Source organism: Diadema antillarum, unplaced genomic scaffold, assembly GCF_040938485.1.
Source record: "Diadema antillarum isolate AM-2024a unplaced genomic scaffold, OU_Dant_1.0 seq00002028_RagTag, whole genome shotgun sequence".
Lineage (NCBI taxonomy): Eukaryota > Metazoa > Echinodermata > Echinoidea > Diadematoida > Diadematidae > Diadema > Diadema antillarum.
In genome coordinates this window covers 443,079-459,040 of record NW_027272682.1, presented here as the reverse complement: position 1 = coordinate 459,040, position 15,962 = coordinate 443,079, and the positions used below count along the sequence as shown (strand labels likewise).

The 15,962-nt window shown below is 38.7% G+C and overlaps 1 pseudogene; it reads right to left on the bottom strand.

The window, feature by feature from the left end:
• Positions 1 to 92: 92 nt before the first annotated feature.
• Positions 93 to 8,468, bottom strand: LOC139713672 (uncharacterized; annotated as a pseudogene).
• Positions 8,469 to 15,962: the final 7,494 nt, after the last annotated feature.

Here is a 15,962-nt window from a genome sequence, read left to right as displayed (position 1 = left end):
CACTAAAAGGAAAATGACACACAACAAAAACAAAACAATGTAACTGCAAATGGAATAAACGTATTCAAAAGATATATGACTCCTCAACGTACAAAAACCTGGTCCCCCTTGACCACTAGCCGACACTTGTCCATGAAGTACATGTCCGAGGAGTGAGTCTCTCCGTAGAGGCGTAGGCGCTCCTCCTCCCCAGATCCAGGACAAGTTTGCGCTGGTCCGTGAAGTAGATCTTGGGCACTGGCGTGTGTAGGCGGAAAGTGAAGCTGAGGGAGCAGCCGTGAATGACTTCGGTGTGATGTCGCATGTTGGCATACCAAAACATGAGGTCCCTGGACAGGAGGTGAAAGGAAAAGACCAAGCACACAATTACACTGAGGTAAGCAGGGGAAAAAAAAAAAAACTGAACAAACAAACATAAAATACCAAATGAATGAGTCTTGCATTGAGTTGTCCTTTTTTTGTTATTGCAACTGACTGACCAATTGTCCTTCATTGACATAAAAATACACATTAACTATTAATTGTTTTTTAGTACATATCTGATCTGTCCTGTACGTCTGTATGTCCATGATTTCCATCATGGCTATTACTCCTTAACACTGAATAGTTGTTGTGCATTTATGTTGATGGAGGGCAATTTGTCAATTAGTCACAATACAAGTGTACAAAAAAAAAATACCACTGTTGAAAACTCATTTCATGACCTTTGAAAGGAAGAAAAAGAAGCAGAAGAAGAAGAAGAAGAAGAAGAAGAAAAAAATGACAAGATTTGTTTTCCTTCTGAAGAAAGAAGAGAACCAAACATGCCACCTGAGAAGCCTGGGAAAGGGAAGCCAGCTATCATAAAGCTAAGAAAAGACAAAAACTAACTTTCTATGATGCTGAAGAAGGTTGGGAAGGAAAAAAATATGTTACAAAGTATTTGTTACACAATGAGAAAAAAGAAAACAAACAAGAGATCCCCATGCAAAGATGGGATGGAAAGAATTTGCCATAGTGTGTTCGAAAAACAAACAAACTTCCAAACCAAGATATTACCTGAGATGTCTGGGAAGAAAAAAAAAACAGTCAATACAGAAAAATGTTCATAGGACATTGATTCATTGCCAAATCATGCAATGCTAAAGGTCTACACCATGAAAAGTAGCCACTAAGTGTGTACCCTTTTAAGACAAAGAAAATACCATGACCCATGTCTTCGTCCTCTACATGCACCCTATTTCAATGTATCGGGAATGAAATTATGTCTCAATAAGATATGGTTTGATATTTCAGTCTCTGCTACTTCCTATACAAAATATTTACATATGAGTATACACAAAGTATATGTTTGGCCTCCATTGTAACAAAAGGCAACATGTGCCATAACAAATACTTAAAAGTTTCACATGAATGGCCAATAAACGAGATACAAGTGTATTCAATGCTGAATAATTCTCAATATCGGGGTGTGAGCTCACTTAGAATGCTGTGGGCCATACTCTGAATTTTCCTACCAGGATAAAAAAAAATGAATGGACTTCAAAGAGAAAAGATGTATAAGTCTGACCCATGATCATTCTGCTATGCCCGGAGACAGAGGTATAAGAATACAGTGGGTGCATGAAATCTTGCATAGTTATATTCACATACTTCATGAGTCATTACACTTGTATACACTGTACATGCATTATTGAGTTTCACAATCTGGCAAGTTGCGATAAGATAACACTACTACACTTGTGAAACAAATTCATGTTTTGAAACTATGATCTTATTTTTGCAACTGTGTGCTCAGTCTTATCTGCTGAATGCCACTGCATCAAGGGATGTAAGCCTTGTATTTCTGTACACTTCACTGTGATTCTTTGAGTTGTATGTCTATATTTATGTGTCATAGATGTGATAAGAATAAGTTCTTAAAAGTAAAAATGCACCACACGGAACCATCACAAAATATATTCAGGCACTCATGAGCAAAGACATGAGCAAATCCTCCAAGAGTATGGTCCCCTAATTGCATAAAGATTCATTAGTGATAAATTGATCATGATTTTGACAATAGGGATTGACATTTCTGGATGTCTTTGACCAGTCTAATACTTACTAACTCTGTTGTACATTTATCTTTATTGCATGGAAATTTGTGGAAGCAATATCTTGATGCTTAAAAATAAGGGATAATACTTTTTGGGGGAAGAATCAAACATGGTGAACTGTGAACAAATGAAATAAGATTGTGGTGTGAATTGAAAATTGATAAAGCTACTACCCTTCACTGGCATGTTTGTTTGACTTTAATACCTGGTGAAAAAATACTGCAGGTGGGTGACATGAAAATACCACGGAGAAATACACCCACTTTAATAGCCAGCCTGCATAGCAGTGGAACATCAGGCACATGACATTTAGCCCTTTCAATAAAATATACAATAATACTAATGCTCCTTGGAAGAAACTAAATAAAGTTCTAAGGAAGAAAGCAAAGAGTTATGTAATGAGTAATCATTATGTCCTCAACTGACAGCCAAATTTTCAAAATGTGAACAAAAATGTTATAAGGTCACCTGGATAAAGTGTGAATACCACAGGATTTCTCCACTTGACCTGTCCATGTTCTCTCACAGGCCAGGAGAGACTCCAATTCTTTACTCCACTGAACTGAAAATAACAACATCATGGATACAGGAAGTTAGAATGGGTACCATCTATGCATGCTTGTCCTTGATTATTAAAATCTTTAATCTTCATTGCAGTAAAGCACCAAACCAAACAACGACTTCTGTTTCAAACTGATTTTCAAAATAATTTACATGCTATATAAGAGTATAAATAGTTGATGCACACTAGGTACACTCATGAAATGTTGACGTCTTCTCATCCAGCAATGGCAGCATCAAAACTTTAAAAAACTTCATATTTTTGAACAGATTGCGAAATCTTGCTCAAACTTCACTGATGTACTCTACTAATATTGCTACATTCACTCAATCCACATGTTTGGATTTCACTCTCATTTAAGATTCAAGGAAGAGTGAAAGGAGTAATAGGCAAGGGACTAACCTGTGCAGTCATGAAAGTGTCACAGGTCTCATCTAGATGAGGTGACACGCCCGTTCCCGGAACCCCCAGGAACCCTGTGAGGTTGGAGTCAGGTGACATGGCATAGCGCGGTAGGAAGGCCGGAAGGGGGGACATCTTTTTCAGCCAATCCTGATCAGAGGGGAACACAAATCAAATTTCTTTATACTGATAAACTGCAGCTGAGTATATCTCACGTAACCCTCCACATGAACTTAGCCATAACCTGATAATCTTTCTTGATAGCATTTGGTTGGTCTCCCTCCCCCCCCCCCCAAAAAAAAACAAAAAAAAAACAATGCCTCTGTCAAAAAGAAAAGCCATGTTGACACAAAGGGAGTGGGTAGGATTGGGAAATCTCCAGTCATTAACACGTTTACATTTGATGACATAAATGGTATCCCGGGGTACCAAATAAAAATCAGCCATTTTGTTGAATTACTTTTTTTTTTTAAGGTTGTACCCTAGGTGTCAAAAAGTGGGAAATTATTTTGGTGCTGGAGCTAGCACGTGCTAGCCACTGCGCTGCACTGAAGCACTTGCTATTGCTAGCACAGCTTACCATGCATGCATAGTATAACATGCAGTGGTATGGGAATGACTATGTACACGCACACACAGTGCATGCATTTCTCTGCGGCTATCCTCAAGTGGACGTGAGGTGGCACTACACAACGTGGTACCCCGGGGTACAACGGTACTCCGGGGTAACGCATGATGCATCATTTTCCAAACATCTGTGCCTATCATCAAGTAAAACAAGGCAAGGTTTGCAAGCATAAAGTTCTAGGCTGTAGTCTACATGATGCAAAAACAAAGAGTGGCTACACACTCCTTTCTCCATGGCAACGAGAACATATGAAGGGGGGGGGGGGTCAGAGACATTTAATAGGCATATTTTCACCTTTCTTGTGCTTATATTTATTTACAATTTGCAACTGTGTGCCAGTAGTCCAGAGTTTAAAAGATCTTGCCTGCAAGTTTAAGTTAACAGTATTTCAATGCCTTTAGCTATATACCGGTGTTACAAGCTTGTAAGTATTACATTCACTGTATCCATATACTGTATGATAGTACACAGTACATTTGATATCCAACAAATGTGTGCACTGTGTCTGGTATCTACAGACACCCCATTTGTAACATTAATGTTTTGTTGGTTGTGCAAGCCAGCCAAAGACTTTGCAGAAAGCATAATATGAAGCTGTGTAATGCTCTTTGAAACATACTGCATCTGCATACCTGTAAATATTTGGCATTTTCAGGCCAGAAGCCCTCTATGTAGCCAGACGCACACTTCATGCCCTCGTAGCCTGGTCTGTTGGTGATGTTGGCCAACTTGAATCTCGTGCCAGCCTGAGAAACACAGACAGAAACAACAAATCAATCATAAAACAAAGGTCCACACATGAATCAAAGATGGTCAAAGGAGCTGCTATGCATTCTGTGACATATCATTTTCACATAAAATCCAATTGAGTGGTGGTCATTATTTACATGTGTCTACCCAAAAGCAAAACATACTTTAAACATCATCAATTGCAATGCTTAAAAAAATGCTTGTCACAAGCTTTTCTACCTTGAATATGAATTAAGCATATTTTTTTTTTCCTCCACATAGATGATGATTGAAAATTGTTGGACTAGGAGTGACAAAATCTTACAATCAACCGAATGTGAATCAGTGTTTAGCATGACAATGATCCTCGCTAAGACTCAATTGCTGGAAATGTGCCACAAATGGGTAATGAGGGGATCATCCTGGTCATTCCACACATCTATTGCAAAAAACAGAGTTTAAAATAGCAATTTATTCATGTCCTTATCCTCTCCAAGTCTCACATATCTTTAGAACGAAACTTAAATACAAATCTACAAAATAAAACAAATTAATAAATGACATTGTGAAGTTTTCTGCCATTTCAGATGCAGCACTTCCTCAGATTTCTCATGCCAACACAAAAATAATGGCATAGAAAATAAGAATTTGTTAAAAACAATTTGCTTACCAAAAGAGAGAAAAAAAGATTATGCTGGAATACATATGTGATAGAAAAAGGATTCTCTTGCATCAAAAATAATTTTACACTGTGCTAGTAATCTCTTCATGGCCTGGGCTAAAGCTTTTATTTCTAATTGCGTAGATATTGAAATGGATTACTGGGTAGTTGTTACATCAAATCCCAAGCAATGCACATGTGTGGAATATACTCCTATATGTGAGCTTGTTTTGCAATGAACAGTTATCCCTCCATCGGTTGATCAATAATTTGATGTCCACATCTCATTGTTCAGCACACAAAGTCAGTCATAGCGCTGCATAGAACTTCACAGTTACGTATGTTTCTCAGCATGGACATCAGATACAATGTAGTCACTTTGCTTGGTGCACAAAATTAGGATCATCAGGAAAATTAATTGAATAGAAAGCATGCAAATCTCTGCTGTTCTAACCTGATATAAATCGGACAACTTTTCTTTTCTGAAACTTGTGTCAAATTGTCATCATATACACTCTTACCTGCCAATCAAAATATTCCACGTCTTTGTACTGTCTTCTGAAGGTGTCGCAATCCCACGTTCCGAAGCTTTCCCAACCTACGAGACAACACGTTGGAAGACATGGATTCTATCGTAATGCCCACCTGTCTTGATTGACAGATAGCAAAGTCCAGTGCTATTACCTAAGGTTCTTTCATAAGTAATGATGTTAAAGGGATGGCATATCATTGGTTGAGGTGAAGATTCAGTATTTAACTTTTTGCGAGATACGTAGTAACCACTACAAGAAATTTTGAATAGCATATAATTCTAAGAAGAATTCAAAGTTTACTTGATGAAAATCAGCTTTAAATTGGCTGATAATAAAAAAAAGTAAAACAAAGCAATTATAATAAAAGGTGGGTCCAACCTTTCACAAGGATCTCTCTGTTTTAGATATCTCAGCCATTTTTTAAACCAATTTTCATCAAGTAGATTTTGAATTCCTCTTAGAATTATATGTGCTTTCATATTTCATAGAAGGTTTCTCATTATTTCAAGAAATTATCATCAAAAGAAGATGGAAACCTGAAGCCCCATCTCAATCAAAACTGTACCATCATCCCTTTTTAAAACTCCAATGAACAAATTTGATATATCACTTGTAAATCATGCCATAACTGCACTTTTAATTTAAAAGATGATAGAACATATTTCAGAAAGAACGATACTTCCTTCCTCAGCAACTGCACCAAAAGTAACACAGTACAGAGTTAAGGTAGGTACTTCATCAATATTCATCACAATGAGCTTCACTGAATCAACATTCATTTATGATCAAAACATTTTACAGACAAACTTCCCACAAACTACATTCACAATTTATTGACAAACACTTGTGACAAGGGCAAAAACAAATCTTTTCACAACTTTTTGAGTTATTTTGCACACAGCCAAACAAACAAACCAACGGTAATGAAAACATAACCTCCTCCCTTTGCAGAGGTAATACGAAGAAAAGATGATTTAATGGATTATGCAATGAGTCAAGTGCATTGCTATGACAGTGCATATTTCAATTACTGTCAGACATATTGAAGCCCCAAGTTACGGCCGAAATGGATATTACCTTTAAAAAAAAAAACAGCGACAGAACCGAACAAGTCTAAGATAGCTCAGCTTAACATCGGATCTGTATGCCAGAACCGCCAGAACTAGGTGTCTTTTAAGCAAATACTTCACCTTAAGATCCCTACCCTTCATGGCATTGGTGATGATGATGGGCTCTCCCTGAAGAATGAGCTCTTCAAATTCCTCTGGAGTCTCCGGGCTTGGCAGACGTCTCACGGTCTCCTCCAGTCGGTCGTCCAAGAAGAACCTCTCCTCTGCCGGGATCCATGACGGGCACTCCTCAGTCAGGATCGAGAGTAAGTCTGAGCTGGGAATAAGATCCCTTGTTACAAACTGAAGAATCCATGCCTAGTTTCATATCAGTGGAATGTTCTCTTCCCACTTTGCCATTTAACAAATATGGCAATATGACATTCTTATCATTTTCAAACCAAATTTGAGACAAAAGAATGGTTATTGTCCCCTTCTTCAGTCCCAGCAAAGTTGTACATATATGGAAAATGTATTGTCTTATGTCATTTATTTTCATATCTTTTTTTTTTTTTTTGTTAGCCCGATATTGGCCAAAGAGAAACCTGTGACATTTCTTCTACAGTTGTAGTTTATCCACAATCTGCAATACAGGTCTAGTAATCATATCCCAACAGCTTAACATGATAAGTAGGCATGCTACACACACACATACACAAAAAGTCATTAGAAGGGTTCTTAGGAAAGTGAGGCATCAAAGCCTATCATTCATTTGTTTCGAGCTTGCATTCATATTTCATAAATCACAACTATGTGTGGCAGCTGTTTGAATTTACGAACAACAGACTAACATATGCAGATAAAGATCTAAGAAGATGGTGAAGAATAATGATGATGATGAAGATAATACTATAACTACTACTACTACTACTACTACTACTACTACTACTACTACTACTACTACTACTACTACTACTCTCTCCTCTCCTCCTCTTCTGCCAGACCCCTCCGTTCATCTTCCTCTCTCCAATTACTTCATGGCCCACATACAAAAACCCGTTATGGTGACCGAGCCTTCTCTTCCATTGCTCCCACTCTTTGGAATAAACTCCCTCTTTATATTCAGAATGCCTCATCTGTCGAATCATTTAAAATTCTTCTCAAAACTCACCTGTTTAATCAGTTGTAATTTTTTTTTTTTTCTGGAGGTGCACACAGTTATCAATATTGTACCATTGTATCACACATATTTTTCTTTTCTTTTCTTTTCTTTCTTCTTCTCTTGTTACTGTTAACGCTGATTTTGTTAATGTTATTGTGTTTTCCAGTCTATTTGTATGAGTAGCAAAAGTGCGCTTAGAAACGTCAGTATGAAGCGCCATATAAATGCAATTATTATTATTACTACTACTACTACTACTACTACTACTAATAATAATAATAAGAATAATAATGATAAGAAGAAGAAGAAGAAGAAGAAAGAAGAAAACAAAGGAGGTCATCAAATAGCTCTTGACAAGTTTACCCTGCTTCAGGAAGAAAAGTTTGAGGATCAGCTGCTCCCCAAGAACAGTTTTGACGACAAACCATGTGACAGGGAGTGTCACTTTCCAAAAGAAGAGAATGGCGAGGGGAAAAGTAAGGGCCATCACAACGCCGGCCCGATAGTCCATGCTCAGTTGCTCTGTTGACAACGGCTGGAGGCTTGATGCTCCTTTTCCCTCCCCTGATGTTTCTGCATATCCCGCACTAAGGTTGTTGGTGTCTCCATCGCTAGCGGAGCTAGCAGTCTCTCGCCTCTTCCTGGCTGATTTTCTGGATGACATCCTGCCAGCTTAGGAAAAAATCTGCGAAGAAAAAGAAGAGATTCAAATCAGACATAATTTCTACAAGCACGTCAACTGACTGCTCCAAAACCAAAACTTAGGTCTACAGATTAGTACCCGGCCTTCTGCCATCTGGCTTTCTCAAGTTTGCTAAATTTGCAGCCCTTAAGTACCTGGTACACAAAGCAGAAGGATCATGCATGGATGACTCTTTATTCACACACACTGCACTAGATCATAGTAGTCTATGATAGCCCTACTACATATCAACCACCGTCTTTTAAACCGACCGCGTATTCATTGGCGCACTGAACGCTTAGTACGCACTTCACTGCGCGCAAAGCACATAAAAATGGATTGGCTTTGAATGTAGATGAGGATGGTGTGGGAAAACACGAAAATTCACTGTTCATTAATGGCTTTAATCAAGGAAAAAATTTCGAATGAATATTTTCACCGAATCGTAATGACAGCACAATGTAATGTCTATGCCTTTATGGAAGTTTCTAAAAAGCTTCGTAGACTTTTTCTACAACACGGTGTTCAATACAACTCTATGTTTGCGTGCATTGTCAATGCAAAAACAGCTGTTGATCCTTATAACGAGCGTTACCGCGGGGAGCTGAAACGAGGCCACGCAAGTTCGTCGGTGATATTTTTGCACTGAAACTTCGAATCGAAAAGGGAACAACGGCATTTGATAGAGCTGGATTTTCTCAATCACGTAGGTCAAGTTTTTAACGTGAATTTCAGTGTTAAATATTCTTATCAAGCAAATAAACATTAGGCGGTCGATGAGTAGTAGGTCCAACCATACTAGACCTATAGTATTTAAATAGTAAATGAACACAGACAACAGTGCAATGCGAGTTTATATCAACATGGATACATACGGAATTAGTACATCAACCCCAGGCCCTAAGATTAAGAATACTCTATCCAACATAAAGCAGAACACTTGGGAGAAATATCCGCTGTGAGCAACAGGGCAGGCTTCCATTTACATTTATGGTTAACATGACTGTTCCTACACAGTGGAAGCATGCCCGAGTTACTCCTATCCACAAGTCTGGTGACAAATGCAATCCTGCAAATTACCGACCAATCTCTTTGACCTGTGTCTGTTCTACAAGATTATGGAACATATTGTACTCAGCCATATCTCCAAACATCTTGCCTCCCACAATATCCTCATTGACATACAACACGGGTTTAGACAGAAACTTTCCACCACCACCCAACTCATATCAGCCATTCATGACTGGTCCAGTACTCTTCAGTCAAGGGGCCAAACAGATATCATCTTCCTGGATTTTCGTAAAGCATTCGACCGAGTTCCTCACCAACGGCTAAGCTTGAAACTCCAATACTACGGCATAACTGGTAATACTCTACACTGGATCAACTCGCTCCTTTCTGGTAGACAACAAGCAGTCACAGTAAGAGGATCTCAATCAACCCGGAGACCCGTATCATCAGGAGTGCCCCAGGGCTCGGTGATCGGACCAGTTCTCTTCCTGCTCTATGTAAACGATATCAATGTACATGTCCAGTCCAAGATGCGGTTGTTTGCAGATGATAGTGCTATCTACCGCGAAATCCACCATTTGGAAGATCACGAAATCCTGCAGCAAGACCTCCATGCCCTCGCCGAGTGGTCCAAACAGTGGCTAATGGATTTCAACATTCCCGAATGTGCTACTCTTACTATTACCAGAAAACGGAAACCTTCGTTCCGTGAATACAAGCTCCTTCAGGAGACCATACCCAGAGTCCAACAATACAAGTACCTGGGGGTCACGGTCTCAAAAGATCTTCGCTGGGCTACTCACTGCCAGGCCATTCGTCAAAAAGCAAACAAAACTCTCGGTCTCCTACGTCGTGCATTATCCCCATGCTCCAAAGCTGTCAAAAACAGGGCATATCAAATGCTTGTTCGTCCGCAGCTAGAGTATGGATCAGAGGCATGGAACCCATACCACACCAACACAGTACAAGGCCTTGAAGGAGTCCAAAAAGCAGCTGCTCGCTTCGTCCACCATGATTACAGATGGGGTACTTCCTCTACATCCCTTGTATCCAAACTGGGATGAGACACACTGCACACACGACGCCTCACAGCACAATGCACCATGTTCTACAAAGTCCACTACAACCTTGTCAACATATCACTTCCGCCCTTCATCTTTCCAGCCCCTGTGGCCTTACATTGGCAGACATGACCACCAGCTCAAATACATGATACCAGATGCCTAATTGACCCATACAAATATTCCTTCTATCCACGTACTGTACGGATCTGGAACCACCTACCAAGCAACGCTGTCACTGCACCTACTGTTGACACCTTCCAGAAGGCTGCCCTACCAATTATCAGAAGGTTGCAGCCTCCCGTAGGGTCCAAAATGCTGTAGAACGTAGTCTACCTGATTTTTATTTGCACGCACATGACATTTTATTGTAAATAGTTACATCTGCATAATATAGCACTTCAAGCACCGTCGGCCAACGTCGTCATCGCACAGCCCATCCCAGTTTAGCTTCGACAAGCTGCTACAGGGATTATCATTTCAAGATTCAAGATTCAAGACAGAAAAACATTAGGGTGTCGATGTGTTGGACACCCAACTCGCACGTTACGTATTCATGCAGCGAGCAGTGATTAACTGTTGTCCCACATATCCACATTTACGTTGGTACCTTTACATTTCAGAAAAACCCTTTTTTCTTTCCCGTAAAGTCTGTCAAATCTTGAGTGGAAGCGAATCATAATTTTTGTTCCACTTAACACCATCCAGACATATATGGATACTTACTGCCACTGGGTGCGTATTCATTGGATTAACACCATAGATCATAGATGTGGTCGGTGTTCAACTGGCCCCCACGAGCACGACTTGAAATCATTACACTGACAGTAGAGTTGCGTCTACCGAAGAGAGTACAATGTATACAGTGAGTGTGCCAAAGAGGGTCTACTATACTCTCGTAAACAGGTGTAGTAAGTTTACTACACTTGTATAAGTATAGCCATGGAGCCCAACAGTATTTATAAAACATCGGCCTTTTTAGGAAGTAAACCGCTGGATTATCGCGAGCGTATAAAACGTGGACTGTAAGATCTAAATTCTGCTTCCCTTTAATTTTCTCCATTTTATTTTATTTAAAAGAAAAATCTTTATCAACAATTTTATATTCAGTTCCCTTTTTCAATTCAATTTTCTTGCTTAGGCTTGCAATTTTGTGAAGTTTCTCGTACTATTTTGATATTTGATAGGTCCTATACATTGGTTGCGTATTACAGTTAAATTTATTCCTCATGACATATTATGGTGGAATATTTGGACAATTTTCTATCAAAAAAAGAAAGACAATCTTCATATCTCGGAAATTACGAGGAAGCTACGGATTTTTTTTATTATTATTTTTTAGCTTTATCAACAGTTTTCTATTCAATTATCTTTTTCAATTCTATTTTCTTGCTTAGGCTCGTAATCTTAAAAAAGTTTCTCTCGCGTATTATTTTCATACTTTGATAATTTGGTTGTGTATTACAGGAGTGTCTTGCAGCTAATTTGTTTTGTTTTATATAGCAACACAGCCTTAAAGGGACTGTTGTCAGTGTCATTTTCTTTTTTCATTTCATAATGATGTTGGTCATGTTTTTCAATATGATTTGTAAGGGGGTATTCATTTCCATTCTTACTGTGAATATCAAGTTTGCTGTAATTTTATATTTTTTAGTGGAATTTGGAGAGTATAGCAAGTAGCAACACAACGGATGTAGTTTTATCGTTTGTGATGTCACATGTAACTTTCATTAGTGGTGCAGATTTCATCTTTCTGACTGATTCATTTCCTATTCTGTATGGTAGGTCTACAATTCATGGTTCATTAGATTTCATCTTTCTGATTGATTTGCCTTAAAGGGACTGTTGTCGGTGTCATTTTCTTTTCTTTCTTTTTTCCATTTCATGAGATGTTGGTTATGTTTTTCAATAAAATTTGTAAGGGGGTATTTATAATATACCCTATCCCTGCAACTAGGCTATCAATAACCATTTTTGGTATACTGAAAAACAAACAAACAAACAAACAAACAAACAAACAAACAAATAAAAACAAAACAAATAAAAGACGATAGGAGAAAGAAAAATGGTTTTTTGCTCTATAGATAATATGTTTCAACGGGCTCATTACCGGCATACCACACCGGAGGAATTCTTTCTTTATTTCCTATATTAATTTCAGAGTAATAAAGTGAACACTGGTTCTTGTGATATTGAGATGAACACTGTCGACACTCGCCTATCTCGGTTTGTTTAGCTCTTTCAACCTTATGCAATTCCCTTTACTTTTATACATTTTATCACCACTTGGAAGCAAAGACGGGAGGCATAGTACAAGGCAACATTTCACACCCATGTCTACTCAAAGAGGGTCTTTTTGATTCGAGGACAAATGAAACAAAAAATCCTTCTAGGCATTTTTGTGGGTTTTTTCGAGTTTTGTTTTGTCTTGTTCTTTTTGTCTTGTTCTTTTTTTAAAACCAAAACTCATGGCTAGTCAAGGGCGACTAAGACAGTACTAACGTTTGTTTGTTTGTTTGTTTGTTTGTTCATTTTCCATCTGAGAGGATGGCTGGATAGCCCATAAATATCCAGCTTAGCTAAGCAGGGGCCCGTTGCATAAAAGTTACAATTATGGCAACTTTGCCATCCAATGGTAACTACCATGGCAACAATACTCAACAGCCAATCAAAATCAAGAATTCCATGGAAGTTACCATTGAATGGCAGAGTTACCATAATAGTAACTTTTATGCAACGGGCCCCACTGGTCTTCCATGGGGTCCAGTTGGATCTGATGAGAGGCTTGACAACTTCACCGGCCAACACCCTGCTCTTTGCGATGGATGAATGAAGCGGGATATTTTACCTGCAAGAGTTGCGACTCTCTCACACACGGGACCTCCATTTTATGTCCTATCCGAGGGACGTTGGAGATGAAGCAGGATCGATGAGAGGTGGTTTTGCTACCTCCCTGTTCCATCTTTATATTTTACACCCACCAGTATGGCCTGCCGGTTACTTCTAGTAATTAGGCGAGATACATTTGTATTTAGCGAGTTCAACGCGCGATAGAGTGAATCTGATCCATTGATAAGTCTGATCGACTGAGATAGACGTGCTAATCAGTCACCTGTATTGAAAATGTTGATAATCACGCAACAGTATCGACTTGATAATTATTATAAAGAATTTTTGCTTTTAAATCAGCTGTACTACATTAGTCTGTCTCTGTTATGAAATCGTAAACAATAACTATTAAGACAAACAACAAACACTGGTATATGGGAGGGGTGTGAATACCCGCTACCCCCATTATGCTGATCTGCAATACAAAATTACAACGTCATAACTACAAAACAAAGTACAAAAAAAGACACCAAAGTTCATCAGTGATGTACACTTATAATTCTTGATATCTTTATCTCATATTTCGTTTTATTTCAGCATGTTTTGACAGGATAATAAGATCATCAAGTGAGTTCTGTTCCACACCAAGTTTCTGCGCGACTTTGTATCAAAACATTATGTTTACGAATAGTACGAACATAAAAAAACCCCAAAATTATCACGTGTATATATGATACAGAAAATAGTTGAAGGAACAAACGTCCACCTAACATTAGTGATGAAATTTCACATCCGGGTGTTGAAAATGATGATAAAAAAATATGTAAATTTAACAATTGCATTAAAAATGGTTATATTAAAACATGGCACACAATTTATGCAATTTAAAGGCGTTGCAAGACAAAGCTTAGAATCTCTTTAATTCACAAACCCTTAACATAAAAAAAAATATATATTGATAAGTCAACAATCACATTCACGTATATAAGTCAAGGATATGACACAGAGTCACGTCCAATGAAGTTAAATCATACAAAAGTCGAATTCAAATCACACATTGCAGCACTCGTGCACACAAGCACCGCCCTCGACCGATGCACCACACAAGATAACAAGCTAAAGTGATCATTAATGCACAGTAATGCTTACCGGAAGACAAATCGTGAGAAAACACACACACACACACACACACACACACACCCATACACACAGTGCTACATGACCCATGCAATATCATGAATGGAAGAAAAAGAGGCCACCAGATCACACACACACAAAAAGGTCGGGTGTAAGTGACAAATACAGAGACTCCAACTGTCCCGCTTTCGACTGGAGATCTCCCGTGGAAAGCCCATTTTTGCAAAATCTCCCGTTCTCCCGCTTGAGATCTAATTTCTCCCGCCCTGGCTCTGTGTCTCCCGCTTGAAATGATTTCTTACTCAGTGCCATCATATGTTGAAAAATAAGCCTTAGATAGCATGAGAGAGCATCTAGCACCCTAGAGCTTGGACCCAGGCCGCAAGGAACTTCGCGCTTTGCGCACATCAAGTTGGAGTCTCCCGTTTGCTAGGGGTTTCAGATGGGAGAATCTCCAGATCAGAAGGTGCTTGGGGTTGGAGTCTCTGCAAATATTGAAAAAAGACATACACTAATGATAGTTGGAATCCATGAAAAAAAAAATCTTCTAAATAAATCCAGGCAACTGTACTGCTGGGAAATATAAAAATGCTACAACTTCTTATCACACAAGTCATAATACGACTGTTCGAATATCGGCTCAATCATTTTTGCTCCACATCTAACACCCTAAACAAAATAATGCCAAATGGTGTGCGACACTTTATGCTAATGTTGTAATTAATGATTCTAAATACATAATTCAGGGATAAAACTTCGATGGAGCTAAAGTTATTGATGAAAATATTTGCTAAGTACAAGTATATCAATGATGGATACTAGTTTTGTTGGGTTATCAATCCATATTGTTATATTATGATACTGACTGGCTGTAAATCACATCACAGAATATTGATCAAATTCAGTGAACTCTTTGAAAACCCCTTCGCTGAACTCATCCGAACTCGATCCTCCTTGTATCAGAACTTAGAGTCTGGGTTGCCTCACTACAGCATAATTATTTTGCAATGATTACAGTATGTAGGCATAAATAACTGCTGATATAGGATATCTGAGGCGTAGTTTATACCGAACAGGTATAGCGTGTGGCTATGTTGTATTCCCCGTCATTACAGTCTTTGCCAATGAGTATCCCAGTGCACTCCCGTTTTAACGAAACACGGTTACAACGAAATCAAAATTCAGGTCCACAAACTATCATCCACAATATATCTTCATACACTGTATTGTTTGGTTATAACGAAATTCCGTTAAAACGAAAGAAAACTCCCTGTCCCGAGGACTTCATCATAATGGGAGCAAAATGCACTACAATATGATGTGGTGATATCCAAGTCCTCATAGTCTACGAACCGTAAACACACAAAGATATGCGAAGTGCTCCGTGTCAGGGAATGACAACAAAATTCACGCGTCTTTCCTGCGTTGAAGACACTCT